This window comes from Hoplias malabaricus, chromosome X2, assembly GCF_029633855.1.
Source record: "Hoplias malabaricus isolate fHopMal1 chromosome X2, fHopMal1.hap1, whole genome shotgun sequence".
Classification (NCBI taxonomy): Eukaryota; Metazoa; Chordata; class Actinopteri; order Characiformes; family Erythrinidae; genus Hoplias; species Hoplias malabaricus.
Genome location: NC_089819.1, coordinates 53023452 through 53050753, shown reverse-complemented (window position 1 = coordinate 53050753; position 27302 = coordinate 53023452). Strand labels below are relative to the sequence as shown.

Sequence of the window (27302 nt, the reverse complement as noted above, 5' to 3'; positions counted from 1 at the left end):
TTTTTATTTGCTTTTAACCATTTGCATTTACAGTCTGCTATCACATCAAGTTAGCACGTCATTAAGCGGGTCTCCTCCAGAGGGCGCCAAAACCCAGTGTTTCAGATAAGAGTGAAGGCAGTGGAGACACACACAGGAGAGAAACCGGAGGAATGTTTTGTAGGAGAGGCACTGGAACACGACTCTTCAGCGTTGCTTTTTAAAACAGTAAGTAACCGTTTAACACAGTTCACACACTGTCAAGTTGCCCTATGAACTTTTTATGAAACTAATAAGTAACCGGCGTGACGGCGTGTGTTGTGTAGGTCACACGTGGCGTGTGATCAGCCTGGGACAGGAGTGGAGAACTAAACTTGGTCGGACTTAGTTTACCCTCACACTGCCCTGGTTCTGAGTGGAGCTGTGAACAATCGAAGGTAGTGGTGTTTCATGTTTACACACACATGTTATGTTGATGTTTATAAGTGATTACATACTCTCTAGGGCATTTAAACGTGTTTATTTAGTGGTACTCATGCCATAACTTATGCACATACCTTGTTTATATTTTACATTTCCCTGTAGAGGTTTGTACTTGTATTCCCCATATAAAAAACATCATTGAAACCTGTCATTTGGACCCTGCTGCAGTTACTGAAGGTGTCTACTTTCACTTCCTCCTCCAGGTTAAGGAGTGTGAAGGTGGTCAACCCTGAGCCTGTGAGGGCAGACTGGACACACTGGACACACCGCTCTACCTCCTCCTTTGAGTTTGTTGTTTTAAGCCGAACACGCTGCTGGTGCTGAAATGTTTCACAGACTTTCTCTCAGCCCCAGTCAGGGGGAGTGTCAAAATGTTTCTCTTTTTTTCATTCTCTATTCCCTCTGAGTGTGGAGCTGAAGAAAGTTGAGTTGAGTGACTGTACGTCTGGTGAATCACTTTTTCCACACAGCGTCTACCGCTTCGACTGCTTCACAGAGAACGACCAAACCTCGGACAGAAGTGTGAGACCACACCGTTTTGAACTTATAGCTCCAGAAATAAGAGATAAACCCCTGTAGAGCGCTGATCAACAGATGGTCAATGCCCAAGTTGTTTTCTTTTTCTTGGAAAACAAGGATGTAGACTAGAATAAGTTGAAGTACTTTTCGGAATGTGTTTTTCTGGTTCTTTTCACCTGCCGTGCTGCCCTTGGTGCTTTTCCAGAGCGTGATGATTAATCTTTGTGTTTGGGGATTATTTCTTCGCCCTGTGAGGAAGCAAATGGCAGTATAACACTGCTGAGAGTCCCCTCTCTCTCTAATGGAGCTCCTGCTGGGATGTGGATTGCTCTACTGCTTTCTGCTGCCAGCGTTTCTGCTCGCAGGTAAAACACCTCAGACACACAACATGTGACATGTCACTCTTAATCTTCCTGACGTTCAGGAGTTCAGGTCTTTGATCAGTGCAGCGGTGGACCTTAATCCTGTTAATGGTTGTTTAGCAAATCATCATCATCCTAATCGCCATTGTCTCGTAAAGTAGGTGTCAGAAGAGACTTGATTATGGTGTTGATTAATCGAAAGCTTAAATCTTCAGTGTCTTATGAGAAATATATCAACAACAGGTAGAAACTAGTTTGATCAGATCCTCTGACTATTTTCATAATTTATTAAAGTAACACGGCTCTAAGGCGCCGCTGGTCACCGCTTCTCTGGGGGATGGAGGAGCCGTAGCTGATCTCTTTTGTGGGAAATCACTTTTCTAAATGCTTTAAAAGACTTTGATAAAAGTAGAGAGATCTGTTTCACAGCAGAGAGCGTTTTGATTTATGATGCTGATGCTCTGCAGCTTCCTAGGTCTCAGCCTGTTTGTGGAAGCTGTAAAGGTTAAATTTTAACTGCATCTGAAGATGGATAGTCACGGATCTGTCAGACGTTAGATATTTAAAACAGAATTGAGTTGTTATCGTTCGTAAAGTATTTCTACGTAAAACTTACATCGTATCCAAGTATGTTTGTGGTTTCCCAATGTAACTTTACATTCACACAACACACGATGTGAACTTTAATCAGTTTTAAACTTTAGTCAGTTTTATTTAAACGTTTAAAAGTGGTGTAAATCATAGGTTGGAGATGTTTTGTGTTTCTCCTGAATGCCTCTGTCTCTGGATGAACTCGGAGAATAGTTCTGTGGCTCATTTTAAACTGGACACAGCCGTGGATAGAAAAGGCTGAATTGTTCGTTTTGGAAGAATGCTGTTCCAGTTCCCAGTTCTTTGTGTTTGCTGTGGAACATGTTCCTGACAGCTGTCTCTGGTTTGTTTTCCACAGCTTTTATTTTTTTGGACTGCACTCACTCTCCTGATTCAACACTCTTTTTAATGTCATACTTTAATGTGATTATCGTTTTATTTTCTAAAGCAAGTCCCGCCCTAAGACCAGGCTTCCTCTGGGGCTAATGTTAGACTGGAGCTGCTGCTGCTGCCAGTTCAACAACCAACAACCATACACACCTCACTCTTACTGCCCTGAGCATGCAGCACAGCTGTTCTGTCCTTTTACTTTCGCTGGAACGTTTAGGCACACGTCCTGTTATTATTCCTATAGACAGACTCCCTGTCCCTTCGTCGCTGCCATGAATGCTTCTACTGTGCTGGGAATGGTGGAACATTTCTGGGAGGGGGGGGAGGTCAGATTGCATTCAGCCACAATGACTTTACTAAGGTTAGATACTGATAATTAGATCTGGATCCCAAACACCACTACTGCTCTGCAGACCAGTGCTGGTGGGCTTTACACCCCTCAGTCCAGCACTTGGCATTGGGCATGGTGAAATAATGCTCATGCAGCTGCTCCAGAGTGGCCCCTTCTGTTGTTACGTGCTGTAAAAGCTTTGTTTGCAGACCTTTGGTTGTACATTTTGCTAAAATACGAATAGAATCATGAATTCTACATATTCTCTCAGTTCCTATAGATAGCAGTATTCTATAAATGTAAATATACTTCATCACACACTTGATTCAAACCTCGGTAGTTGTGCTTTTGTGGTTTTTAACACTGTGACGTGATGGTATTTTTATGTATTGGATGACACGTCTGAAAATACTGGGCCTGTTGTGGGTTCTATAGTGTGCTTCATTTAGAACAGGGGTCACATGATCTTCAGTCCTGTTATTAACAGCAGTTTGCACTATTGTAGTGTGCTTAAATCAAACACATCGCTAATAGTCTTGTTTGCGTGGTGCCGGACGTTGTATTCAAAAGCTATAAATACGAGATGTAAACACATGGCTAAGTTAAAAGAGTGGCTATCCTCTCAAAACCTAGATTTGTACTTATTTTGTAGATATCACTACATTTTATGTTGAAAATACAGGGACTAATGTATGAACAGTTCTTTTTGTAAACAGGCACCATTATATTTTTTCATTGACACCGGTTAGCATTATGCTAGCATGGCTAAATCATCACATTAGCTCACATCCGTGTCGAGCTGTAAAGTAATAGGCTTGTTTTGTGTAGTCTCTGACACTAGATAATGTCAATATAACTGACAAAAGCGGTGTATAGTTTCTGAAACCACATTATCTTCCTTTTGCTTTTTAGCTAGATTAGCTTTCACCCACGTAGCTAAAATATTTAGGCCCACATCCTCCATTTTCATGACATGGTTGATGGCGCTTGAGTGGGCGGCCCCTACTTGCAATAAGGGCCATATCAACACAAAATAAGGGCCACGTGTCAACAGGTGTCATGTCTGTGGGCCAAGGTCGGCTCATATCCAGTAGACATGCTCGGCACAGCCATGTTTTTGCGAGGTCTGATTTGTGACGTGTGGTCAAATTAGCATTTTTAATGTATGGACCAATTGTGGTTCACAAGCTGTGTGTCATCACAAGCGTGGGACAGCAGTCCTGCATCTCACCCAGAAGTGGCCCACATCTTCATGCTCTCTGGGGCAGCTCTGAATGTAAACGTATACAGTGAACTCTGTTCTCTTCATAATAAAAGTCCTGTAAAATGTGATGCAGTGGAAATCAGTTGTTTCACACACAGAAGCAGTATCTTTGGAGGCCTGAATGAACCCGTGCGGTAGACTGCTGACAGCGTGTTGGTGTGACATGTGGCTTCTGTTGTCACATGGGCCTCGTGACTTACAGGAAGCAAGTGAACTCGGGACCCTCCCTGCTGCCTGTCTCGGCCTAACGTGTGGTCAGAGGTTTCACTCCAGTGCGGTCTTCACTGTTACAGCACAAATCAAGTCATTCACACAAATGATTGGGTTAGAATCAGGAAAACAGTCAGGGGGGCAGTCCAGAGAGATGACGGACTGTCTTTTCTTTTAACAACCTCTGGGAAATTGAATACCTCATAGTCATTGATACTTTAGTCTGTGGAGAGTAGCTGTAAAACGACCTGTTCATGAGCAAAGAATGGACGTGGCTTGTTCTCATTAGGAGTAACCTGTGCCTTTAAAGTTTTCTCGCTGTGTGTGGTCCTCAGTGTGGCTTCCCTGGCATGGTGTTGTCTCTGAGATGTAATCTCTCTAACTGAATGTTTTACTCAACTCACAGCCAGGATTGTGTTCGTAGGAAATGGGATCATCCCGTCCATTTTAGCAGAAAGTCGTTCTCAGACTGAATTAGATCCTTTTACCTGCTGTAATATTAAAGGCTCAGCAGCAGCTCTATGAAAGTGTCAAACAAATAAATACAGTGGTTGAGTTCCTAACTTGTGTTTATTGAGAGTCAGAAAACATGTTATTTCTTACTAATTGAAGGAATAAGGTTTAAAAGACCATTGGGAAACTCTAATAGGCGTCTTGCCTGTGATGTAGATGGTGGACAACAACTCTAGAAGCTGCACTTAATTTAATGCAGAATGAGGAAAAGGTGTGTTGTTTTTGGCTGCAATCATTCAATGTACAGTGGGACATCTGTGAACAAATGGCCCAAAGATCCCAAAATATCCAGAAAATGGACTAAAATTTGTCCACTTTAAACGGGCACTTTGGAAAGGACCATCCGCTCACTCCGTTATCTGTAGCTCATTTCACTGGCGCTTTTCCAACAATATGGGCATGTAAGGACACCAACGAAAGGTGTTCAAGAGCCTCTGTAACATGGAGGTAAACAGGGTAAGGACACTCACTTCGCCTGTTTTAGTTGGTGTTAGTTAACGTTAGCTTGACTCGCTAAACTCGGTGTCTCAGATTATACTCGGCTACGTAGCTGCATTACGGAGGTTTATAGTGTCGGATGAATTCGAGTTCGACTTCGATCACATTCACAAGAATAACGGTGCCTCTACATTTGAGTTTAGCTTATTGCTAGGCTACTGTCATGAATAATGTTGGTTATTTAGCTAGATACTGTCATAACAGTCAGTCATAACGGTGTTTTACCGCGGCGTTGTTCAGCTGTTGTCCACCAGTGACGTCACGGTCGCGTTCAAGAATTTCCGTAGAGAGCTCGGGTTTTTCCGTCAATTTAATAAAATTGTCAGTTTTAAAGCAAATTAAGCTGCTATTTTCATTTTAATTCATACTTATATCTGTCAGTAACTACAATAATGTGGAATATTCATGGAGGTCCATTAAGTGGTGCTTAGCCTTTAAGCTGGAGTGTGTATTTTTCACACTTAGTAGGTGTCCTTTGAAGGGTTTATTAGTTAAAATCTATTATGTTTTTGTAAAACTTATGGAAAATGAATTTTTGGCTTGACCACATCTTCCAGAAAGCATTAGGACATTTTGGTGTGAAATGTATTGGAGTTAAAAGGATATCCCTCAAAAAATGTTAATACTTTACATACTTAGCAGATTATACTTGATTAAACTGTTGTGTCAGGGGTTGTTTATGTGAAGCTCAGCAGCATTGGCACACATACGAAAGACTGTGGAAACTCCCCACAAGAACAGATTTACAAGACTGTGTGTGTTAGGAGAAGCTGGGGATAACAGATGGGTCACTGTGTCCACGAGGCCGGTGACTCCAGCTCTCAGGCTGCAGCGTGGCTGAGGTTAGACCGAGGATGGAAAGTGGGATGAAACGCTTCAGAGAGCACGTCAACACACTCATATTGGTCCTTTTCACCTCCTCTTGGGGGATCCCAGGTATTTTTAGAGCTGCGTCTGAAAGACTACTAATTACATAGCGCAGTTTCCGCAGTGCTGATCCCAGAGTAGCAGTGACGGAGGCTCTGTTCTCAGCTCAGTGGAGCATCACAATGATTTTGAAGCTGAAGTTTTTCTGTAAAAAATATTCCACAGTGTTCCTTTAACACAACTTTTTAAAACTAGAGAAAGGATCCAAACGCACCCTGGATCTGTCCTTCAGATCAAGCCAAGAATTTGTACTGCACTGTCTCCTCATTGTCTTTATTCCTTTGATGTGTTTAATCATTGCTAATGTAATCAGCCGAGTGATTAATCGTTTTGTTCTGAAGCCGTTTGGGATGAGATTTGTGATTTCAGTTCTTTTTATAAAGTCCTAATCCCCTTTTCCATTAACGGCATGCCAGAGTTTATTGTTTATTTTGATGTCATTCTTCTACGACTCGAGCGGGCGTTACTTTAACGGCTGGGTTCTGCTCCGTTCCCGACGCTGTGTAAACAGGAGTTTGATGTTTCTGTCCTTTTTTAGAAACATGTTGAAACCTGCTGGAGGGTGGAAGGGTGAATTCACACTTGACCCAAATTCTTTGGTCCGGACCCAGGGTAGATTCCGGGCTCTTTGAGGGGAGCGTCTGATTTATCGCAGGTTTGTTTTCATTCAGTAGTGTCTCTTCTGACCCCTCGTGACCTTCAGATCGATCGCGTAGCTCCGTATTTCAGCTTGGTGCACTCCAAAGTGATGGTCCTGTGCTGGGGGATTTATACCTCTCTAGCCAGGGCTTGGCATTGGACATGGTGAGATGAGACTCATGTGCAGCTGCTTTAGAGAAGCCCTTAGTATGCTGTCCCTTGAAGCTTCTGCAGAGTGGGCGTGCTCAGTTAATAGGTGCATCATAAAGTAGCAGAAGACATTCATCTGAAGGAGTGTGCACTCCTCTAGGCCAGTGTTTCTCAACCCTGGTCCTGGAGGCGCCCTTCCCCTGCACACTCACCGCTCTCCCTTCTCCCAACACATCTGAACTCTCAGAGCTGCAGTGGGTGTGTTAAAGCAGGGAGACACACACACACACACACACACACACACACACACACACACACAATGACAGGCAGCCATTCCAGCACCCAGGGAGCAGTTAGGGATTAGGTGCCTTGCTCAGTTCCAGTTCCAGGTCTTGGTGACGTGATAAAATACAAACCATAATGAAGCAAGCAGGGGAAAAGGCATCATTAATGTGAGACTGTTGAAAAAACTAGTGTTTAAACATGGGACAATGAGGGAGAAGGACCGTGATGTGTTTATCGTTTTTGGCCAATCAGAGTGCAGATTTTATTAAACACATAAATGGTTATTTTATTCTGTTTAAGTGTATTTTGGATATTCATATTTTCCGAGAGCAATTCCCAAGACCATCTTTAACCCAATCACCAAAGGCCTCAGTTGCATTTAGCTTCCAGTTTGTAATAAAGATCATAAACAGCAGTGGTGTATGGATTATCAATATTTCTGTTTATTCCTTTTAAAAGTCACCAGATAATCTTTTCACCACCTCTCTTCTGGTTGTTTAAAGAACCTCTCCGTAGTTGCACACCACTGTATCGAGTGTGAGTGTGTGTGTGTGTGTGTGTGTGTGAGAGAATGTGTGTGTGTGTGTGTGTGTGTGTGTGTGTGTGTGTGTGTGTGTGAGAGTGTGTGAGTGTGAGTGTGTGTTTTTGTTACCAATGCTATGATTGCCCAAGCAAGACTGATGTGAGGGAGGGAACCAGCAGGCCCCAGCGCTGACTCTCAGAAGGTTTATCTTGTCTTCGTGGCAGCAGGAGCGAGCACTATGCCCAGACGTGTTTAGTCCTGTGGGCGGCAGTAGATGTGGGTGCTGTAGTAAATCCCAGCACACAAGAAAAAAAAAAAAATCAGCAGAAACTGGAGGTCAGACCGACGGAGAGAAAAACGCTCCCCCTCAGCGTCCTCAGGCCCCGGCATGCCTGTGATTACCACCTGTTTGAAGTCATTTTGGTTGGTCCTAGTCCACCTCACAGTGGATATCTTGGTCGACACACACCAGAAGAAGCTACGCACTGAGGAGTATATTCTCTGTGGCCATTGGTTTGTTGACAACGCTCACCCAGCATCGTTCTTCCGAATCGAATGTTGTTAATAAGGAGTTTGCCTCTCCCTGCTTCAGTAGTCTCTACTCCTCCGTGAAGGATTTGTAATTAGATGTTGAAACATTGCTGTGTCAGCGTGATGGCAGCCACGGGAACATTGGTGGGGGTTTAAATAGATGGTGTTATTTGTTTTATTATTTACAAACGGTATTCCAGCAAATCCCAAAGGATAAGTTCCATCACTCCAGTTAAAGTGAAGGTTCAGCTATAGTCTGGGGTTGGGCTGGTGCAGGGGTGGCTCATGTCTCAGAGTCTTGTCTAATAGGTCGGGACTTGTCTACAAATGCAAACCCATGCAGACCTCTACCTCTTGTTGCTGTCAGATTTGAGGAGATCTTGTAACATTACTGACCACAAGTCTGCGTGTGTGTCTGTGTGTGTTTTTGCATGCTGCCTGAGGCGGTCGTCTCAGGGCAGTGCTCACACACACGTACGAAATGCCTCCAGTGTGTGTGGACTCTCGGCAGGGCTCCAGAGAGCCGGGGTAAGGGCCCGCTGCCGGGTTTACTCTCCTGGAACGGCTGCCCCTATTTTTTTTTTCCATCAAAACAGGATGTAGGTCGTGCTGAGGGAGACCAACAACTGAAAGGTTGCTTTGTTTAAATGACTTCATTGTTGTGTGTGTGTGTGTGTGTGTGTGTAAGAGAGGGATAGTTTTATGATGGAATTCTACCTGATTTTTCCACTGGTCATCGTTTGCTAAGCTGAAAAAACACAGAGTATTGTTACCGCTTCCTCCCGCAGGGTGTAGTTTGACATCCCCCTCCTCCCTGGATGACCAGTCTCTCTCTCTCTCTCTCTCTCTCTGTCTCTCTCTCTCTCTCTCTCTCCCCCACCTCTTTCTTGCTCTCTATCCAATCGGCCTTTTAATTCGTACGTATATATTTAACGTGTTTATATAATCATCTGTGGTCAGTCCCTCGACTGTCTGACCTCCTTTGGTGTGTGTAGACTATTTGTTGGAGTCTGTTTTAGTGTGTTATTGATTTGAGCATCTTCACAGCTGATGGATGGTAACAGTTGTGCTTTTCTTTGAATCTCTGTCTACTTCCCAAAGAAATGTAAGTGTCAGGAAAACCAAAGACTTGGGAACTAGATAGATAGATAGATCTTTATTGTCACATACAAAGTTATACAAGTACAACATTGTAGCGAAATTAGCTTCCGTCTGTACACTCACATAAACAGGGGTTAGGTGAGTGCAACAGACGCGACCGCAGCAGGTTACCCGCGCCATCGTACTATTAGGACTGCCTTCCTGAATTCCAGAAATGAACGGAGACTGCTCTGTGATTAAAACAAGACCGAAACACCACCAGCACATCACAGCTATTAAAGAAGGCTTTCAGGACACAACATGGGCATAAAGTCGTCTTTACTTACAAAACTATGGTAATATAAACCACAGGAAATGATTAGGTGAATGTTTTGATAATAATATCTAGTCCTGGACGTGTGTATGATTTGGATTGTCTGATGAAGCAAAACCATAAAGAGCCAAAAGGGACAAAGGGTAAATCAATGTTAAATTCAATAGAAGGTCGTTAATCAAATTAATTAAAAGGTAATCTGCTTTTTAGCGTCTAAGCCAGTTTGGCTCTCGTGTTGTGTGCTTCACAGATGAATACGGTTGTGTGTTATTTTAAGTGTTTCACAATCAGAAGTAGTGTTCCTGCAGGTTCAGACTTTAGCAAAAGAAATAGAGTCAGGTCTTTAAATTTATGCTTTATTCCCTGTATATTCAGCTCTTTAAAGGCTAAGCACCACTTAATGGACCTCCATGAATATTCCACATTATTGTAGTTACTGACAGATATAAGTATGAATTAAAATGAAAATAGCAGCTTAATTTGCTTCAAAACTGACAATTTTATTAAATTGACAGAAAAACCCGAGCTCGCTACGGAAATTCTTGAACGCGACCGTGGCGTCACTGGTGGACAACAGCTGAACAACGCCGTGGTAAAACACCGTTATGACTGACTGTTATGACAGTATCTAGCTAAATAACCAACATTATTCATGACAATAGCCTAGCAATAAGCTAAACTCAAATGTAGAGGTACCGTTATTCTTGTAAATGTGATCGAAGTCGAATTCATCCGACACTATAAACCTCCGTAATGCAGCTACGTAGCCGAGTATAATCTGAGCACCGAGTTTAGCGAGTCAAGCTAACGTTAACTAACACCAACTAAAACAGGCGAAGTGAGTGTCCTTACCCTGTTTACCTCCATGTTACAGAGGCTCTTGAACACCTTTCGTTGGTGTCCTTACATGCCCATATTGTTGGAAAAGCGCCAGTGAAATGAGCTACAGATAACGGAGTGAGCGGAGGGTCCTTTCCAAAGTGTCCGTTTAAAGTTGACAAATTTAGTCCATTTTCTGGATATTTTGGGATCTTTGGGCCATTTGTTCACAGATGTCCCACTGTACATTGAATGATTGCAGCCAAAAACAACACACCTTTTCGTCATTTTGCATTAAATTAAGTGCAGCTTCTAGAGTGTTGTCCACCATCTACGTCACAGGCAAGACGCCTATTAGAGTTTCCCAACACCGTCGGGGGCGGGGATCAACAGTCTTTTAAACCTTATTCCTTCAATTAGTAAGAAATAACATGTTTTCTGACTCTCAATAAACACAAGTTAGGAACTCAACCACTGTATTTATTTGTTTGACACTTTCATATCGCTGCTGCTTAGTCTTTAAGAGTGGAAACTCCTGATGGACACCACTACTGAAATGCACACCCTAGAGCCTAAGGCCATATGCACAGTGTCTATTGTGGGCTAGAGGAGTGTAAAGCTCCAGAGAATTGGTCTGTGGTGCAGTGGAACTGTGTTCTTTGAATTGAAAAAGGCAGTGTAATGCCTTAGGGACGAGTTGGCCGTGTTTATCAGGGCTGGTCTGTGTTGATCTTGTTTCGAAATACAGGGTGAAATATGTGAGGAAGAATGCAGTAAATGTTGCCACAGCACATTCAGGTGGGTTAGAGTGTGTTCCAGGGAGGAGGAGTGTGTGTGTGTGTGTGGTTTTCTGTCTGTGTGTTGTGAGGACACAGCTGTGTGCTTCTGTTAGCGCTGAATGGTTTCCTGTTCTACTGTGAGCATCCATTCCTCTGGCGTGAGTGTGGGACTGTTACTCACTTCCTGTGCAGCCGGTTCTGAGGTCGGGAGCTGAGAAGGGTTCTGGCTCTTGGTCGAACAAGGGTCAAACCCCGTGACACTGATTTACCCTGCAGTGAATTTAGAATGAATCCAGGTCCAGGTCCACATTCACTTTTACCTGGGGCAACAGCTTGAGCACGGAGTTGCTGAAAAAGACGGTGAGTCATGGCTGTGATGAAACAACACAAGTGTCTGGTTGCTTCTGATTGGTCCAGCTCATCAGCAGGTAGTGAACAAGCCCTGTGTTGTCTGGTCAACAACAATGGATGCCTTTGGAATGAAGGAGTTTAGTAAACAGTGGAGTAGGTATCTTGAGCAGCAGGTGGTGTCACAGTCACACAGCTCCAGGGCCCTGGCGACTTCATAGTTGTGAGTGTGTGTCGCCCTGTGAAGGACTGGCGCCCCCTCCAGGGTGTGTTCCCACCTTGCGCCCAGTGATTCTAGGTAGGCTCTGGACCCACCGTGACCCTGAACTGGATAAGGGTTACAGATAATGAATGAATCATTTTGGAGCATTTCTATTGGTCCGTTTAGCCCCTCGTGGTCAGCCAAGAGTCCTTCTGCAGGCGATTTCACTGGAACTAAGCGATTAAAGCACTGAAAACAATGTCCTCCAGTTCAGATGGATTCTGTGTGATTATCTGAGGTCAGTGTGGTACAGAGTGACGTTCAGGGTCTAGTCCCTTTTTCATCACTTTTATCAGGTGAAGAGAGAAGAAAAAGATCACGCTTAAGATTTCTTCTGGGGTTTTTTCTGAAGCTTTTATCTTATTCCCTTTTCACAGGAAACTGAGGATGTCCTGCAGATTGAGACCTGAACCTTTCACGTAGTAATGTGTGTACTGTTGTAATTAGGCAGTGTATGTATTCTATAGAGAGTACGATTAAATCACTGTGATCTTGTACTGTGTGGTAATATTGTAAATTTAAAAAAGTATTATCAAATGTAAAGTGAATATTCACTTTCTATAGATTGAGATTCAGAACATGATTCCAGTAATTAAACTGTACAACATACAGTTAACAAGGCTTACTTTAAAAGGGATGCACCGATCAGACTTTTTCAGTTCCGATACGATACATAAAATTTGCGTATCGGTCGATACCCCGTACAACCAATACAACAAATTAACACAGCCATATAAATAGTGAGTGTCTGTGAGGAGTGTGGTGTGTTCTCCCTGTGTCTGCGTGGGTTTCCTCCCACAGTCCAAAAACACACGTTGGTAGGTGGATTGGCGACTCAAAAGTGTCCGTAGGTGTGTGTGAATGTCTGTGTTGCCCTGTGAAGGACTGGCGCCCCCTCCAGGGTGTATTCCCACCTTGCGCCCAATGATTCCAGGTAGGCTCTGGACCCACCGCGACCCTGAACTGGATAAGGGTTACAGATAATGAATGAATGATTTTCTAGTTGGAAATAAGGACGCATCTTTAAAACGCACACTTTTTATTTGCTGAGTTTAACAATGGAAAAAAAAGGCTAGAATATTCTATGAACACACATTTGTTTAATTATTATTTTTAAACCAATATGTTAAATCCAGCAGATAAACATTGTGTGTGTGTAACAACATGTGAGAGTGTGTATAGGGTGTGGAAACATTGAGAATCAAACATGCCACATGACGGAGGCAGTAAGACATATATATGACTACGCAAGATATCACCTGCTCCCTTAGATCAAATGTTGACAGTCCATACAGAAAGAACACACACACACACACACACACAAGCAGCGATATCAAAAATCATTAACTTCTTTTCCACCAAATGGAGCTTGGCTTTAGCGCGGTCTGTAATTAAAGCCTGGAATGATTCTGAGGCTGAATTCAGACTAAAACTTTCTCACGGAGCACATGGGCTTCTCTACAGTGTGGAGATAAATGTGATTTATGTCATTTCTAGTGAAAAATTATCATTAAACTCAAGTTATATATATGTTCCTGAGGACACGTATGATCCATTTTCATAAAGAAGGGCAAAGTCAAATGAAAATACTTTGAAATTGATATTAAATTGTCTTCTCAATGTCTGAGACAATGATATATTTGATCTTTAAGGAAATAAACTTGTCTTTTTTATGTTATTTGCCTGAGTTTAATACTCAACTCTCCTCAGGGCGAGTTCTTATACGTGCTGCTTCTGAAAACACCGTCTGATGCCTTAGACATTGGTGAACATCTTCATTTACATCTTAATAACTGTATTATGAAGACATTTTTTGAAATTTGGTGGAAGACCCTTTCCTTTTCCGAATATAAATTATCTAAGAAATACATTGACATGTGGAAAAACAGGTTGTCGCCCTCGACACACACACACACACACACACTCCAGCCCCACATTAACCGGTCACTGCCTGAAAAGAAGATAGTAATTCAACAATCCTGTGATTAATAAGGTGCTAATGGTCAGTTGCTGTGACTGCTGTGATTAATAGCTGAGCTGGGCAGGGGTCGTGATGGAAAGCTGGCGCTGGTGTCCGTACGTCATGTGGTGTTTACCAGGTTTAACTGCAGCTCTGTAATGACAATGCCATACAAAGGCTTCTGCAGACATTTTGGGGGCGCTGTTTGTGTGATGGTTGTGGTGTGTGTGTGTGTGTGTGTGTGTGTGGAGATGAAGTGTTGATGTGCTTTCCTGAGATGATGCTTGTTTATGAACTGTTCTTTTTCTTGCCAGGTCTGACTGGAGAGAGAGGGAAAGAACACTATTCCCAAAACTGAGATACAGAATAGAGAGGGATGCACCGAAGAGCTTGTTTTCTTTGAGTCGAAGAGCTCTAGAATCATCTGGAGTGCTTTGGTTTGATGTAAAATGGTTTATTGTGGAGATTCAGATTTCTTTCCAATAGTGCTGATGGTAACCAGGTGTCACAGTGTCCACAGTCAGTCCAGAACAACAGTAAAATTCAAAATTTCTGAAAATAATCTCTCTAACGGTGGACGTTAATCTTTCATTAATTTTCTGTAACACCCGGAGGAAACCAACGCAGAAACTGAGAGAACACACCACACTCCTCACAGACAGTCACCCGGAGGAAACCCACGCAGACACAGGGAGAACACACCACACTCCTCACAGACAGTCACCCGGAGGAAACCCACGCAGACACAGGGAGAACACACCACACTCCTCACAGACAGTCGCCCGGAGGAAACCCACGCAGACACAGGGAGAACACACCACACTCCTCACAGACAGTCACCCGGAGGAAACCCACGCAGACACAGGGAGAACACACCACACTCCTCACAGACAGTGACTCAGAGTGAGGTATGAAACCAGGAGACCCTTGAGACCCTGGCACTCACTTAACTCAGAATCCACTGACTGCCCCAATGAAACCACACGAGTCAGTAATATAATGCCCATCTGACCATCCTGGGAAATTAAAAGGGATGACACTGAGTTTAATGACCGTGTTCATAAATAGCACATTGTTATATCTTAGCAATATGGACCCTGGATGTATGACTTCTCACAGTAATAATTACGATAATAATAACCTATCTATATATTCTCCACCTCTAAATAAGAGCTGCCCCCCGGCTCATTGACCTTTGCTGACCCTCACAGCTCCAGAGTGTTTGGAGAAGATGGAGATGGCGATCCTCTGACGCCAGCCGCTCATTTAAAACCTATCGTTTATTCCTCGCTGTCAGCTGAGGGCAGGTGTGGGGGGCCAGCGCGGGACTCTCTCAGGAGAACGTGATACGAGCTGAGGGCTGCGGTCATTAAAGAGCAATCTGTTCGCAGAGAGAGAGAGAGAGAGAGAGAGAGAAAAACAGATGAAGCTGACACTCAGACGTGTTGGAGAGAGACACTGCTCTGTACATATAGTATCTGTACGTGTGTGTGTTTATGTTGCACCTGTTGCCCTCTCACACACACGTCTAGACTGTAGACCTCCAAAGCTTCCAATCATATTAAAGCAGCTGTACTTCAGAAACACCTTCTACTTTCCCTAATTAAAGGTACTGAATATATTCCCTTGAGGGTGCCGTGACAGTCACAATGTTCCCGACAGTGTAGCTTTCTCTGCTGTGTGTTGGAGCAGTGCTGTATTTGATTACGTTCATATGCAGCTGCTTCAGTGCGTCTCATTCCATTTCACGTGTTTCTATGGAGATCATACAGCTCCACGATGAGTGAAACGTAAACTGTCTCAGTGTGAAGGGGTTTTGTCGATGGTGACATGTGACAGTGTTAGATAAAGCAGAGGGCCCTCTATCAGCCCCTCCTTTTAAACAGGGGGCACACTGAGCATGCCCAGAACTCGTACGAATGGTTTATGAACACCTTTGATGTTTGTTGTTGTGTTTTTTTTTTGTTTTTTTTATTGGAAAAATACAGGGGGTGATAGGAACATGTTTCCTTGTGCAGGATTGCATTCCTTACTCGCTTCAACAAGCCTTTACTCTCTACTGCACTTTACGAGAGAGAGAGAGAGAGAGAGAGGGAGGGAGGGAGAGAGAGAGAGGCAGGGAGCGAGAGGGGGGAGAGAGAGAGAGAGAGAGAGGGAGGCAGGGAGCGAGAGAGAGAGAGAGAGGGGGGGGGCAGGGAGAGAGAGAGAAAGGGGGCAGGGTGGGAGAGAGAGAGAGACAGGGAGAGAGAGAGGCAGGGAGCGAGAGGGGGGAGAGAGAGAGAGAGAGAGAGGGAGGCAGGGAGAGAGAGAGAGAGAGAGAGGGGGGGGGCAGGGAGAGAGAGAGAGAAAGGGGGCAGGGTGGGAGAGAGAGAGAGACAGGGAGAGAGAGAGGCAGGGAGAAAGAGAGAGAGAGGCAGGGAGAGAGAGACAGGGAGAGAGACAGGGAGAGAGAGAGAGAGAGAGAGAGGGCAGAGAGAGAGACAGAGAGGGATAATAAAAAAAGAGAGTGGGAAGGGATTTGATTATAATTTTTAATTTTGTAGTTGTCCAAAATAATTGTGGACATTGGAGTTTAAGGGTTAATAGCTTTCGCATGAATGTAAGTTGTTACTGTCTCTAAAGAGAGAAAGCGTAAATGTTGAAGTGAGAGTGTTAAAGTGAGAGTGTGTGTGTGTGTGTGTGTGTGTGTGTGTGTGTGTATAGAGGAGGAGGGGGGGGGGTCGGTATAAAAGTGAGGGAGAGTTGGGGGCAGGTGTTTGTTGGGTTTGAACGCAGGGATCAGACTCAATGCTACTTTTGTTTCTAGCTGTTTTGTGGAAAATTGTTTCACATTGCTGTGTCTGTGTCTGTGCCAGAGAAGAGGACTGGGCCAAGATGGTGCAATATCTTCACCCAGCTGCTCTCTCACACTGCACAATAATGTCTCTCTCTCTCACTCTCCTGTCTCTCTCGTCTCTCTCTCTCTTCTGTCTCCTGATATTTAAAACACGTCACAAAACACAGGCCACTGTTTATAAGAATAACATTAATAATAATAAAGAAATAATTAAGGCGTAAGCAAAGTGGATAAGACTTGTGTTTGCAGTGCTCTGCTGTGGAGAGAAACTCGCCGTCAGAATTGTTCACAGTTGTGGTGAATGGAGGCGGACGTCTGAAGAGTTCAGGTTTTTGTTGGTGTTAAATTATAGCAGTTTATTTTCGACTAAAAGCTCATCAGATTAAGAATATAAACTTCAACTGACAGCTGCTAGATGTTGTGACACTTCACTGCTTTCTTTCTTTATTCGTCTTATGACTAGACTTCAAATAGTTTTTTTTGCCTGGCTGCTTTTCACTTAAGTAAGACCTTCACTGGAGTGTGGGTTCAGACTCTACTGGGCTTTAATGGGCAGATGACAGAGATGTTGTTCCTCTTTTGTTTCGCGGGATAGTGGGTATGGTGTTATCACTCTAGAACACATGGCTGGGCCTTTGGTCTCACAGTTGCACAGATAGGTGGAGGCTGATGGAGGTTTAGGGCGGTGCTGGTAGGAGACAGAGATTGAATATCACTTAAAGCTAGGGCTTCACAATTTGGGGGAATGGCTAATTGTGTTATTGTTCTCTGAATTGTTCTGTAGATTTAGTTTCTGTTTGTTTTCTGTAAATGTAAAAGGAATAGGGTCCAGGTAAACTAGCATGAACACTGCTGTGCCGTGTTAGCAGGCTGCTAATGTAAAAAGAAGACGCATGCTGCTCTTTGTGTGAGTTTTGACCGAAAACAACACAACACTGAAAACACTGGGTTCGATTCCCGCTCCGGGTGACTGTCTGTGAGGAGTGTGGTGTGTTCTCCCTGTGTCTGCGTGGGTTTCCTCCGGGTGACTGTCTGTGAGGAGTGTGGTGTGTTCTCCCTGTGTCTGCATGGGTTTCCTCTGGGTGACTGTCTGTGAGGAGTGTGGTGTGTTCTCCCTGTGTCTGCGTGGGTTTCCTCCGGGTGACTGTCTGTGAGGAGTGTGGTGTGTTCTCCCTGTGTCTGTGTGGGTTTCCTCCGGGTGACTGTCTGTGAGGAGTGTGGTGTGTTCTCCCTGTGTCTGTGTGGGTTTCCTCTGGGTGACTGTCTGTGAGGAGTGTGGTGTGTTCTCTCTGTGTCTGCGTGGGTTTCCTCCGGGTGACTGTCTGTGAGGAGTGTGGTGTGTTCTCCCTGTGTCTGCGTGGGTTTCCTCCGGGTGACTGTCTGTGAGAAGTGTGGTGTGTTCTCCCTGTGTCTGTGTGGGTTTCCTCCGGGTGACTGTCTGTGAGGAGTGTGGTGTGTTCTCTCTGTGTCTGCGTGGGTTTCCTCCGGGTGACCGTCTGTGAGGAGTGTGGTGTGTGTTGCCCTGTGAAGGACTGGCGCCCCCTCCAGGGTGTATTCCTGCCTTGTGCCCAATGATTCCAGGTAGGCACTGGATCCACCACAACCCTGAACTGGATAAGTGTTACAGATAATGAATGAATGAATAAAACTCTGTTTTCTTGTGGACAGAACACAGAAAAAGGCCCGAGTGTAACTAAGACACAGTCAGTTCTCTGTGGTTGTGATGTCTAGACACAGGTGTGAATGGCAGTTTCTGATTGGTTCGCAGGTTATATACCCCCCACTGATAAAACTTGCAGACACTGTTACATTTAATTTCCGATATAAACATGAATTAATCATTAATCTTTGTCTATAACTGTTTCATTTGAAGCCTGAGAGGCCGAAAGACGACTGTGTTTAGAGTTAGAGTTTGTTGCTGATTTCTGTGCTGCTTCTCACTCATTGTTTTCAGTCTCTGTTTCAAGGTTTGTTTTGTACCACAGAGGATGTGTTAGAGGAAGTGACTCTCTCACTCTCTCTTTCTCTTTATCTCTCTCTCTCTCTCTCTCTCTCTCTCTCTCTCTCTCTCTCTGTGTGCCAGTAAGCAGACTTTATCTGTCTGTCTCTCTATCTATCTCTCTATCTATCTGTCTATTTTACATCACTATATGAAAGTCATTGTCCATATAAAAATCATAAAGGCAGCTTCTACAGCTCCTCAGAAAGGCACTAACCAATAGGATTGCAATGGAACAGTTGTGCGTGTGCAGGTCGTCACCAGGCCCAGTGCCAAACTAATCCCACCACTGTGGTGTGCAGCAGAGGAGCTGTGTGCTGAAGGAATGAGGAGTCCATCCTGTACCTTTAACTCTTTAGAAGAGGTGTCTACATCATCTGTTTTTTCGACGGTTAATCTGTAATCTCTTATTTATTTTGCCAGCGCCCTGCCTCTTGCCCTACACCCCACACACACACACACACACAAACATCTAGACACACACACACACAGTGTTAGTGAGCCCTGACAAGCACGCATTCCTGAGGCCAGGAGAGGAGGCTGTAATTCTTTTCTTGTGGCTGGTTTGGTTTGTTAAGGATTGTTTGCCATTGTGTCGTGTGGCAAACTAAGGAAGCTGTTTGTACGAGAGAGAGAGAGGGGGGGGGGCAGAGAGAGAGAGAGAGAGAGAGAGGTCTTTTTCTGGTCATTCTCTTTGAGTGAGGTGTGTTTGGTGTTTTCTCTGTGTCTGCATGGGTTTCCTCCATGTGCATGCATTGGCTGCTTTGTGCTGTCGCATCTCTACCTAAAAGCTGATGTGTGGAGAGTGAGCTGTCGCAACGTCCTGGTGGATCCTGCACACTGCTGGAGGTTGAGGCACTTCGTAATGTTCAAAAGAATGTGAAACAGTCTGAGTTACACACACACACACACACACACACACACCTCTCTCTCTGATGCCTGTGTAGTGAGGTCAGTGTTTGAGTCTGTCGTGTTTCTGGTGTGTTTATGAGATTATCGAGCGTGTGTAGGTGTGTAATCGTACTCTTGTTTAATTGTCTCTGGTCTGAAGTGTGTGTGTGTGTGTGTGTGTGTGTGTGTGTGTGTGTGTGTGTGTGTGTGTGTGTGTGTGTGTGTGTGTGTCTGTCTCACTGAAGACAGACGTTTACATTCTCCAGGAACAGGTTCGGTCAGACACGACTCGTCTCTGTGACATTTCCCAGATGAGCTCTGAAGCGCTCAATAGTCAGTGGATGGTGACGGAAAGTATGGCGACTCATTAGGTCTGACCCTGCACAGAAACACAGTTTGTATGATACACAGAGATATACACAGCCTCCCCGCTGATAACATTCAGAAGAGTCCCTGGATGAGCTGGGTGTACAGTGTAGTCACGGCGATAGTCACCGTTCTTCGAGACAGGAGCGTAAACATGGGCAGCTGTGGAGACCGTGCAACTTCCCCTTACATCATCCTTGTCAACACTGTAACACACAGTCATTACACACACACTGCGGTCAGGAGCATGTGTTTTTCTGTCCTCGGTGTCCGGCGACGGCGAGGCGCGTCCAGAAACCGTCTCGGAGCAGAGTCGAAGTGGAAGACGTTGTCCTGAGTGCTTAAGTGCTGGGAGAGAATGTGTTTATCACAGTCAGCGTTTGGGTGTAATGTGTGTTGACAGGTTTTTCAGACAAATCGTCTACAGAGTACAGCTCTGGGAACTGTATCTATCTTCAGGGTTTAGTGTGGAGAAAGCTTTGGACTAACAGTAAACATCAGTGCTCTCCGGTCAGCTGGTAAAAATGGAACACGGGCTGTTTAAACACCCCCGAAGGACAGTGTGAATGTGGAGAGTAGCATTAATAAAGAGTTTTACGCTCGTGTGTATTACCAGAGATATATATAGGTCAAATACCTAGGGCTCGTCAACGTAAGACTGCATTCCTGCCTGCATCTGAAGATAAGCAGTCACAGGGCCACTTCAGAATGGCAGTGTAGAATGTTTCTAATCCAAGTTTCCAGTGTATTTCTCGTCTGTGTTTGTATAAACTGACGTGGGAACCTATAAATTGTTGGCTGCAGGGTGGAGCGAGGGGTCACAGCTGCTGCTGCTTAGAAGAGTGATGGTATTTTGAAGGGAAAAGGTTTAAAAGCGATCCCATCATCGGAGCAAATCTTTGTATAAATTGCTGCTTATGGCAGTTGGGATGTGTAATAAAGAGATATTAACATGGAGCAGTTTCTACATATAAATAAGTAAGAAACAGCTCCCCCTTGTGTTGTTGTTGTTCCAAACCATGATTGTGTGAGTATGAGTGTGAGTGAGGTACAAGCCAGTTCCATGATGTGGTGTGGGTCGGCTTTAGTTTGCATCATTTTGGTGGAGATATTTTTTATATAATGTTTACAGCGAATCGCCCCAACCGCCGTCTGTGATTGGCTCATTGGAGTCTCATTTGAAGTGTTGAGCGCTCATTTGCATATTGTAGCTTTGATCACCCAGAATTGTTTCTGCCGTTTGCCATGTGAGAGACCCTTCTTTGACACCGTGTACATACATATGTCCTATCCACACACACACACACACACACACACACACACACACTATTCACATTCTTCAGGATGCTGTGTTAGGCGAGTGTGTGATGGGCTGGAGTTGTGGCTTGGCTGTTGGTTTTTCCAGTCCCCAAATTACCATAATTTCCTAAAGGCAATGAGTGCAGTGTGTGTGTGTGTGTGTGTGTGTGTGTGTGTGTGAGAGAGAGAGAGGAGTGTAGTGCGACTTTAGTATGACTGCTCAGCTAAATATCGCCAGCTCCTTCTGTCTCCACTTTGTGTCCGTGTTAGTGTGAGTCATGTGTCCAGTTTGAACTCTCGCCCTAATGCAGTGGCTCTGTCTTGGACCTGTCTGTGCACACTGACCTTTCTAAAAAGCTGGGGCTTTAATCAGTGAGTTGGGTTTAGTCTAGAGCCGACTGCCTCTCCGAATTACAGGAATGTGTGGAGAATGGCCGAAAGTGTCCGAGAGTTTTTGGGTAAGAGCTGTGTAATGGAAAGGATTACAGTGTGAGGAGAGGTGAGGAGTGGGGCAGCTGAGAGAGAGAGAGAGAGAGAGAGAGAGAGAGAGAGCAAAGCAGGGAGAAAAAGAGAGAGAGAGGGGGGGGCAGGGAGAGAGAAAGAGAGAGAGAGAGAGAGGTAGGGAGAAAGAGAGAGAGAGAGGCAGGGAGAGAGAGAGAGAGGCAGGGAGAAAGAGAGAGAGAGAGAGAGGCAGGGAGAGAGAGAGCGCGAGGCAGAGAGAGAGAGAGAGAGGGAGGGGGCAGGGAGAGAGAGAGAGAGGCAGGGAGAAAGAGAGAGAGAGGCAGGGAGAAAGAGAGAGAGAGAGAGAGGCAGGGAGAGAGAGAGCGCGAGGCAGAGAGAGAGAGAGAGAGGGAGGGGGCAGGGAGAGAGAGAGAGGCAGGGAGAAAGAGAGAGAGAGCGAGGCAGGGAGAGAGAGAGAGCGTGAGGCAGGCAGAGAGAGAGAGAGAGAGAGAGGCAGGGAGAGAGAGAGAGAGGCAGGGAGAAAGAGAGAGAGAGAGAGAGGCAGGGAGAGAGAGAGCGCGAGGCAGAGAGAGAGAGAGAGGGAGGGGGCAGGGAGAGAGAGAGAGGCAGGGAGAAAGAGAGAGAGAGCGAGGCAGGGAGAGAGAGAGAGCGTGAGGCAGGCAGAGAGAGAGAGAGAGGGAGAGGGGCAGGGAGAAAGAGAGAGGCAGAGAGTGAGAGAGAGGCAGGGAGAGAGAGAGAGAGAGAGAGAGAGAGAGAGAGGGGCAGGGAGAGAGAGAGAGCGCGAGGCAGGCAGAGAGAGAGAGGGAGGGGGCAGGGAGAAAGAGAGAGGCAGAGAGTGAGAGAGAGGCAGGGAGAAAGAGAGAGCGTGAGGCAGGCAGAGAGAGAGAGAGAGAGAGAGAGAGGGGCAGGGAGAAAGAGAGAGGCAGAGAGTGAGAGAGAGGCAGGGAGAAAGAGAGAGAGAGAGAGAGAGAGAGCGCGAGGCAGGCAGAGAGAGAGAGAGAGGGAGGGGGCAGGGAGAAAGAGAGAGAGAGAGAGCGCGAGGCAGGCAGAGAGGGAGAGAGAGAGAGGGAGGGGGCAGGGAGAAAGAGAGAGAGAGAGAGGCAGGGAGAAAGAGAGAGGGAGAGGGGCAGGGAGAAAGAGAGAGGCAGAGAGTGAGAGAGAGAGGCAGGGAGAAAGAGAGAGAGAGAGAGAGAGAGAGGGGCAGGGAGAAAGAGAGAGAGGGGGCAGGGGGAGAGAGCGAGTGGGAGAGAGAGAGAGGCAGAGAGTGAGAGAGAGAGGCCAGGAGAGAGAGAAAGAGGAGAAGATCCACAACAGACAGAACAATTTCACTTCATCTGTTTATCCTCCGTTATTATTGCTATAACGTCAGGTGAAACCAGAATTACCTCCTGAGCAGGGGCTCTGAGTTCATGTTGAAGTGTGTTAGTGTGTAGCAAGGTTTCCTTCAGGCCTTTAACTCCTTTAAAGAAACTTAGGAAAGTTATTGTGTTTTTAGCCAGTTCTCTATGAACCGTGTTGTTGTAGTCGAGTCAGAGCTGACCCAGGCTTTCTCTCAAACACACAATGCCACCCACAACTGAGACTCTTTCAATTATCATTAACAATTGTTATCAATTCTCACTTAAAAAAATGGATTGTAAATTGATGCAGGTCGTCCGCCATTTTCAGATCAGTGCATCGACCTCTTTCTCTCTTGTTTATCATTGTTATATTACTCTAAGTAGAATCAGCTTGTAGTGCAGTAGTGATTGCAGTAACTGGACACATGCTGCTGATACAGAAGATTAAAAGCTGCTGGTGTGTTCCGATAAGGGCAGGACAGAGTGAACAGGGAGATTTGGAGATAAAATAAAAGCAGAAATGGAAGTGAGAGAGAGAAAGAGAGCAGGGTTCACTCTCTACATTGGCAGCTCTTCAAAGCATTGGCCACTGTCCCAAAATACTTTGCACGTGGTCCTCTCAGGAGGGAGCTTGTATCTGAGTGATCACACGGGCCAGTGAGATTTTAACCTCATCAGAGGAATCTGCAGAGTGGACTCGCTCCATTTGCTGACCAGCTCGACTGGAACGAGGGACACTGTACAGGACAGGGACTGGTGCAGGAGTGGAGAACGTGCTGCTGGACATGAGTTTATATCACATTATGGTTTAGATGTGAATGCTTATGTCCGGTACCTTACAGAGGAGTGGGAGTTGGGTTTGGGATCCAGAGCATGGAGCTGAACATGGCTAGTACAGTAACATCTTATAGGAAACACTGTGAGTGGGAGTCATGGCCATGAGTTTTATGTTATTATAATAAATAGGGTTGGAGAGGCTGATATTATCTTTGTAAAGCTGATATTCCTGAACTTTCTTCGCCACTGGGACAGCAATGACGCTATTACAGCTCTGATATACGTACCCTCCCACCAGTTCAACACTGCTGCTGTGACCATGAGCAGTACTCATGAAATCTGAATAGCCCCAAGGTGTCCTGTTAATAAGTTACTTGGGCTAGTGTGTTAGTTATGTTTAGGTATGGCAGACACAGGGAGAACACACCACACTCCTCACAGACAGTCACCCGGAGGAAACCCACACAGACACAGGGAGAACACACCACACTCCTCACAGACAGTCACCCGAAGGAAACCCACGCAGACACAGAGAACACACCACACTCCTCACAGACAGTCACCCGGAGGAAACCCACGCAGACACAGGGAGAACACACCACACTCCTCACAGACAGTCACCCGGAGGAAACCCACGCAGACACAGAGAACACACCACACTCCTCACAGACAGTCACCCGGAGGAAACCCACGCAGACACAGAGAACACACCACACTCCTCACAGACAGTCACCCGGAGGAAACCCACGCAGACACAGGGAGAACACACCACACTCCTCACAGACAGTCACCCGGAGGAAACCCACGCAGACACAGAGAACACACCACACTCCTCACAGACAGTCACCCGGAGGAAACCCACGCAGACACAGAGAACACACCACACTCCTCACAGACAGTCACCCGGAGGAAACCCACGCAGACACAGGGAGAACACACCACACTCCTCACAGACAGTCACCCGGAGGAAACCCACGCAGACACAGGGAGAACACACCACACTCCTCACAGACAGTCACCCGGAGGAAACCCACGCAGACACAGGGAGAACACACCACACTCCTCACAGACAGTCACCCGGAGGAAACCCACGCAGACACAGGGAGAACACACCACACTCCTCACAGACAGTCACCCGGAGGAAACCCACGCAGACACAGGGAGAACACACCACACTCCTCACAGACAGTCACCCGGAGGAAACCCACGCAGACACAGAGAACACACCACACTCCTCACAGACAGTCACCCGGAGGAAACCCACGCAGACACAGGGAGAACACACCACACTCCTCACAGACAGTCACCCGGAGGAAACCCACGCAGACACAGGGAGAACACACCACACTCCTCACAGACAGTCACCCGGAGGAAACCCACGCAGACACAGGGAGAACACACCACACTCCTCACAGACAGCCACCCGGAGGAAACCCACGCAGACACAGGGAGAACACACCACACTCCTCACAGACAGTCACCCGGAGGAAACCCACGCAGACACAGGGAGAACACACCACACTCCTCACAGACAGTCACCCGGAGGAAACCCACGCAGACACAGGGAGAACACACCACACACCTCACAGACAGTCACCCGGAGGAAACCCACGCAGACACAGGGAGAACACACCACACTCCTCACAGACAGTCACCCGGAGGAAACCCACACAGACACAGGGAGAACACACCACACTCCTCACAGACAGTCACCCGAAGGAAACCCACGCAGACACAGAGAACACACCACACTCCTCACAGACAGTCACCCGGAGGAAACCCACGCAGACACAGGGAGAACACACCACACTCCTCACAGACAGTCACCCGGAGGAAACCCACGCAGACACAGAGAACACACCACACTCCTCACAGACAGTCACCCGGAGGAAACCCACGCAGACACAGAGAACACACCACACTCCTCACAGACAGTCACCCGGAGGAAACCCACGCAGACACAGGGAGAACACACCACACTCCTCACAGACAGTCACCCGGAGGAAACCCACGCAGACACAGAGAACACACCACACTCCTCACAGACAGTCACCCGGAGGAAACCCACGCAGACACAGGGAGAACACACCACACTCCTCACAGACAGTCACCCGGAGGAAACCCACGCAGACACAGGGAGAACACACCACACTCCTCACAGACAGTCACCCGGAGGAAACCCACGCAGACACAGGGAGAACACACCACACTCCTCACAGACAGCCACCCGGAGGAAACCCACGCAGACACAGGGAGAACACACCACACTCCTCACAGACAGTCACCTGGAGGAAACCCACGCAGACACAGGGAGAACACACCACACTCCTCACAGACAGTCACCCGGAGGAAACCCACGCAGACACAGGGAGAACACACCACACACCTCACAGACAGTCACCCGGAGGAAACCCACGCAGACACAGGGAGAACACACCACACTCCTCACAGACAGTCACCCGAAGGAAATCCACGCAGACACAGGGAGAACACACCACACACCTCACAGACAGTCACCCGGAGGAAACCCACGTAGACACAGGGAGAACACACCACACTCTTCACAGACAGTCACCCGGAGCGAACCCACAACCTATTGAATGATAACAGGTAGCTGTCAAACAACATGATTATTTCTCCAATTAACAGCTGTAAAACTGGCACCTAGTGGCCTAGCTGCACCAGAGATTCTGCAAACATGTCTGCCCCTTATAGGGGACCCACTCTATGAAGCATAAACTGGTTCAGTTTGATTCTTCATCTCATGGGAATTGTTCCTTTTTTTGATGAAAAGTTATAAATATTTACTTCTGATAAATTGTCTTTGGTGTTTTGTAAAAAATGTCTTCTCCTTTTAATATATGTTCTCCATGCCTTTAGGACGTCTATTAACCTCCTGTTCTTCTCCTCTCTCCCACAGCGTGTATATTCCGCTACAACGCCCTCTCTTTAGTTTACCTTCTTTACCTGCTGCTGTTGCCTTGGTTTCTCTGGCCCAACAAACACACACTGAGAGGTAAGTGAGCACCTTGATGAACACCTTTTTCTTCTTCACTCAGTCACCAAAGACGTGCTTAGACACGGAGGGCCTAGGATCCCGTACTTCCTCATGGGAATGTACTGTTCTTTTTGGTGAAATAATAAGTCAAGCCGAAGTAAAGGTACCTTTTCTGGAAGAAGCTTTAAACTATCCATTGAACGTCTTACCCACTGAATCACCGAGTCACAACGAGTGCAGTAACTGAAGCCTAATATAAACCACTAGTTTTAAACCCAGAATTAAATGTGGTTTCTGGCCCTGGGTTTTGTAGCCCTTTGTAGAAACTGAACTGTTGATGTAACTGATTGAACAGTGATTTGTGGCCAGTCCAGTAGTGATTACAGCGTGATACGCAGAGGGGGAAAGTCCACTACTCTCCTGAGTATTAGCTTCTTTAAAGTGAATGAAGCCCACCCCTCTCTAGTTACAAAACAAACAAGAGCTCCCTTTGATTCCTAAGCTGTGGTTTTCATATTCACTTTTCTCATTAGGGTCCTTGGGGGAGGGAAGTGATA

At 46.0% G+C, this 27302-nt stretch overlaps 1 long non-coding RNA gene across 2 annotated transcripts; it reads left to right on the top strand.

Moving 5' to 3' along the window:
- The first annotated feature begins 73 nt into the window (after positions 1-73).
- LOC136676244 (uncharacterized) lies at positions 74-26763 on the top strand. Of its 2 annotated transcripts, none has more exons than XR_010796267.1 (4): positions 74-207; positions 306-416; positions 666-1346; positions 26668-26763. It is a non-coding gene; the product is annotated as an uncharacterized lncRNA (long non-coding RNA). The 2 variants fall into 2 exon arrangements; XR_010796268.1 differs by lacking the exon at positions 26668-26763 and adding an exon at positions 12195-12320.
- Positions 26764-27302: the final 539 nt, after the last annotated feature.